Source organism: Octodon degus, unplaced genomic scaffold (assembly GCF_000260255.1).
Source record: "Octodon degus isolate 3935 unplaced genomic scaffold, OctDeg1.0 scaffold00038, whole genome shotgun sequence".
In the NCBI taxonomy this organism is placed as follows: Eukaryota; Metazoa; Chordata; class Mammalia; order Rodentia; family Octodontidae; genus Octodon; species Octodon degus.
In genome coordinates, this window is record NW_004524614.1 from 6,804,472 (window position 1) to 6,810,260 (window position 5,789).

Sequence of the window (5,789 nt, forward strand, 5' to 3'; positions counted from 1 at the left end):
GATTATCCCTTCTTTTGAAATAAGATAACTTTTCCAGAGTTTTTCTTCTATGGATCTCAAATCTGTAAACAGTTCATTCAAAGGGTGAAAATGATTTGCTCTGAGACTTTGACACGTCCTCCCAGTCTCTATGCTTTGCTAATTTCTAGTAGATCTTCCAATCTCCAAGTGCTATTGTTTGACATCAGTCAGCTTTCTTCCGGAAATCCCCAATGTGATAATTCACTCATACAGATAAAAGGCTTACTTTGGCTCGCAGCTTTGGAACTTCCAGCCCATGGCCAGTTGGTCCTACTGTTTTGGGTTTATTACATATTTCTTAGGAAAGCTGGGAGGCAGCGCACCATGGCAGGCACTTGTGGCAGAGCAAAACCACTCAGCTCACAACCAGGAAACAAAGGAGAGCGGGTGCCACAGTGCTTCTCCAGTCTCCAATGACCTGAATTCCTCCCACCATTCCCCACCTCTTCAAGTCTCCACATCTCCCAGTGGTGCCTCCCTGGGGAACACACCTTTCACATATGGACCTTCAAGGGATGTTCAGCAACCAAAGCGCAGGTGTATTTGGGCCTTTTTGTGAGCCAACGGCAGTAAGATAAGACAACATTTTACCTAGCAGAATTAAAGTAGTTGAAAGTAATACTAGCCAAACTTCAGCTACAAAAGCATTCTTATGAATTGATGGATACATGAATTGTATGATATTTTTTGAATATCTGTAACATTGAATGAACCATTTGTATCCCTCACGAAGGAGGCCATTCAAAGCTATAAGTAGAAAGCAACTCTTCCTCCAAGCGCTGCAGACTTCTTTTATTGTTTCTTCCCTTGTCCCTGCTAGACATCTCAAGGAATGTACATAACCTTTCTCCTTGCCATTAGATTAAAAAAATTATCAGGTCACTTTTATTCATAGAATAGTCTCAAGTTTAACACTGAAAGTGGTTGGTGTAGTGTGAAAGTCAAACTCTGGATCTTCTTCAAGGTCACTTTCTGCCTTCAATGCTCTGGAGAATAAGGCAGGTGCCAGATTTACTGGCTTTGGGCATCTTGTTCATTCTGACAACTTGGCCCAGGGTTCTGATAGCCCCAGATTGGGTGTTGGGAAAGTCATTGCTTGTTTGTTTCTGTTAGGAACTGGGGATTGAACTCAGGCCCTTGCACTTGCCAGGCAAGCGCTTATTCTACTGAGCCATATCCCCAGCCCCTTGTTTCTGTTAGGAGCTGGAGGTGGACAGGCTTTGGAGTCTGTGGGTCCCTAAGTCAACTCTCCTTCCTAAGCAGAGCACTGCCCTTGAGATTGTCCTGCTAGGAGCCCCAGTTGCTATTCCATGGCCTCTCAAGTGCAGGCAGCACAGCCACTTGATTTCTTGCTTTGTAGTGAAAGCGTCTTCCACAATGTCTGTGTGTGAGTCATTGAACCCTTCACACACATAATTTTCTGGGCACATGAGTGATGCTGGGAATTGAACCCAGGGCCTTGCATATTCCAGACAAGTACTCTCCCATGAGCTATATCCCCAGCCCCAGGCACATCCTGAGTGGAATTCAAAGTTGTTCTAATCTACTTCTGACTTGTATGGGCCAAATCTGGTCCACAGAAAACATCCATGGCCTTTGCCCACAGCCCATATTCATGGAAGTGTCCATAGGCAGGAGAGGTGTGGCCTGAGGCAAAGCAGATTTTTGTTTCATTACCTTAGAGCCTCATGGTTGGCCCCTCACCTGGAGACTACTTTGGGGACAAAAGTCAGAAAGCCATTTGTTGTGATCTTAGACTCCGCAAGATGCATAGAGTCCTGTCTGTGATCTCCTGAAGCATCTGTCACTGCAGTCCACCTTCACTGCAGAGTGGCAAATTCCACTGCAGGAACCACAAAATCTGCACATGTTCAAGCCCTTTATATGATAAGGGATGGTATTTGCATATACACAACCTCCTGAAGATTATAAATCATTTCCAGATGATTTATAATATCTAATCCAAAGGAAATGATTATTATACTGTACTGTTTTAGGGAATGATGTCAAGAAAAAGTCGATACATGCTCAATTCATACACAACCACTGGTACACACAGGATCTGAGGGAAACCACGTTCAGTGAGAGCTAGAGATAGATCTAGGAAGTGGCAAGACACCACAGCTGGGTCGGTCTGCACATCCATTTATTGGACTCATTCATGGGGCTCAGCACAAGACAGATTCAAAGTTTGCTTTCTAGAAATTTCTGGATTTTTTTCTGAGGATTTTGATCAGCAGTTTGTTGAATCCATGGAAATGGAAACCAGGATACAGTGAGTCAACACTCACTTGAGATGAGAGGGAGGTGTCCTTGCATCCCTCTGGGGCCCTGAGAAAGAAGCTGCCCCAACCCTCTGAGAATTCTTTCCAAATAAATTCTTCCTCAGCCCCGGCCCCTTCTATCTGAACTCCTGACTCTCAAGTGGGCCTGGCACTTTTGAAACCAGCTCCTGACTGTGTCCTCTGCAAACCTCACAGAGGTAGCAGGGCCCTCTGGAAACAGAAAGGGCCTCTCTGTTAGAACTCTTGGAGCCTCAGGCTAAGCTGGAGTCCTGTGCTAACTTGTACTTGTTTACATTTCTTTTATCCCATGTATTGCTCAGCTTTTTGTTTCTGAGACAAAATACTCAATATACACAGCTTAAAGAAAGAACAGTATATTTTTGCTCATGGTTGAATAGGGTTCAGTGCATGGTCTTCTGGCTTTAAGGCAGAAAGAGTGCAGTGGGACAGCTTCACGCAGGCAGGCTCCTCAGCTCCTGGCAGCCAGGAAGCAGAGCAGAGGAATAGCACCAGCAAGAGACACAGCCCTCAGGCAGGCACAGTGGCACATGCCTGTGATCTCTACACTTGGGAGGCTGACAAAGAAGGATCGCTATGAGTTTGAGGCCAGCCTGAGCTGCGCAGGGTTCAAGGCCAGTCTTGAAGTACATAGTGAGATCCTGTTTCAAAACAAAGAGAGCAAGAGAACGATCCTCCAAAGGCATGTCCCTAGTGACCCCATGGCAACTTGGCACCCTCTCCTACAGCACATTCAGCTGTGAGCATTATTGGACTGATCCCTTCATCAGAATAGTGCTGCCACCATCCAGTCACCTGCAGGAGTCTCTTAATCCAGTCAATCTGACAACTAAGATTAACTACACACTAAGCAAAAGCACTTTTGGGGGCCTCAATTCATGAAAATAAAAGTGCTGGTATATAAAGGTACTTACATAGAAAGCAGAAATATTTGTAATAAAAAGGAAAAAGGACATAAATCCTAACTCTTTACTTATAAAGGAATGGGGACACACTCAGTTAATCCATGGTCTGTTCTTACAATGCTGTCTCAGTCCATTTTCTGCCACCATAACAGACTATAGATTCCAGGAGAAAACTACTGATGCTCAGGGATATTTTGATGAAATTCAACAGTAATTTCTGATTGCTCAACCTTGCCAGTAAGCTTGGAATGATGCAACACGCTGAAAATACTCCCTGTGCCCCTAAATTCCAGTCTCCACTCCTCTGCATAGATCCACTTTAAGGGCTTCTCCTTCCCTGCTGCATCCTCTGATTCCCTACCCAGCTGGACTACCAGGAACACTGTAAGAAGGAGGAAGACAGCAAGGCGCTTGCTCCTTTGTGGCCTCTTTGCAAGGTCACTTGAGTTGGGGCTGCATCTCCGAGGGTGGCAGACTCTCAGGACTCACCCACCCCCACCCCGCACCCTGGTACCTGCTCCGCCCTCTAGCCTTTGCTTTGGAGGTGAGGAAAGTGCTGCTGCTCCTTAAGCCCATGTTGCTGCTCAAGCCCTGGTACTCTACACCCAACCCTTTGTACACACAGTGGATTCTCTTTACTTGAAGTAACTCTGTTCCATAAAGTCTCTGTGGGGGTTGGGGAGATAGCTCAGTGGAATAAGCACTTCCCTGGCAAGTGCAAGGGCCTGAGTTCGAACTCTGGTTCTGCCAAAAAAAAAAAAAAAAAAAAGATGAGTGGGAAGCCACCCCATAAAGTCTCTGTACATGCTGCATTAGTGTGTACTGAGCACTGATTCTTGGAGAAACACCAGGTTAGATTCCTGCAAGTCCCTAGTCACAGTCTTTCTATGAAGTTATCAAGATACAACCTCACTTGTTTCTGCTTAAAGACACCTTACTTAACCCATACTGTCGCCTCATTGACATTGAACTCATAGCCAATAGCACTGCATCTCATGCCTGAAGGCAGCACATCTGACGAATGTACTTTCTATGTACAGATGCGGCAAATGCCCTTCTGTCACTCAAGGAGCACCTCTACACTATTCCCAAAAGCCGAGCTAAATAGTTCTGTTGCCAAGAAAAATGTGATACTGAATACACACCTGCCTGTCATACATGAGCCAAAAGAGGAAAACAGGCTCACCTTGTTCCATCTCAGCCAGGAACAGGGCCACTCAGGACTTAAGGTACTCACCCCTCGGTGCATGTTGATGAACTACTGAAGAAGTAGGATGGATATTGTTCTTAGCTTGCAAATACTTTTAGTGTTGGTTTCCCAAAGATGGAATTCTGACTAATTAGGATCAACTTCATGAAAAATTTCTTCTTCAATTATGTTATTTCAAAATACCATCCCTTTATTATTGGAAATGTGATTTAATAAGTGTATATGCCAGAAGTCTGCTGCAAATATCATATCAAATGATGAAAGATTAGAAACATTTCTATAAAAAGAACAGAGAAAAGGTGCTATGTCATTTGGCACACTAGGCAGCTTTGACTAATGTAATATAGAAAACAAAAATAAAACAAGACATGAATACTGAGAAGGAAAAGTAATGATGTCTTTGGTGAAGAGTGACATGATTATATACCCATAAAACCTAAGAGAATGAGTTAAAAGCTATTTAATGAATGAGAGAGCTAATCAGCATGCGTGGGTATAAAATTGGTACATGAAAACTAATAGCATCCCAATCCTCTAACCAAAGCCAATTAGAAAATGTAATTGAAAAATAATGCCATTGACACCACTAATACAACCTCCACAAATCTTGAGAATAAACATTATGATAAAATGCAATACAAGAACAAAACAGAGTCCAGGCATGGTGACACACTCCTGTAATCCCAGCACTGGGGAGGCTGAAAGCAGGAGGATCTCTATGAGTTCCAGCTGCATTGTAAGACCCTACACACACACACACACACACACACACACACACACACACACAAAACAAAACTTACTAAAGGGATAGATAGATAGATAGATAGATAGATAGATAGATAGATTCATATATATATATGAATCAATGGAGAGTCATACCATGTTCCTAGTTTGAATGACTCAATATCTTTAAAAACATCAGTCATGAGGACCTGGGGCCGCGGGATCCTGAATAGACCCGGAGCGCAGGCCCGGTGAGTGAGTGAGAGGACCTGGGGCCGCAGGACCCTGATTAGACCCAGAGCACAGGCCCAGTGAGTAAGATGACCTGGGGCCACTGGATCTTGAATACACCCAGAGCGCAGGCCCCACGAGTGAGTGAGACGACCCGGGGACCAGCGTGATCCTGAATAGACCCAGAGCGCAGGCCTGGCGAGTGAGTGAGATGACTGAGGGCTGTGGGATCCTGAATAGACCCAGAGCACAGGCCTGGAGAATGAATGAGATGACCCGGCCCAGGGATCCTCATTTGACCCAGGCTACAGGCCCAGCAGGGAACCCTTCAGCAGAACTCCCTGCAAAGAGGCTAGAGGCAAGACCCACCCAGCTGATTCAGGAGCAGAACATCTT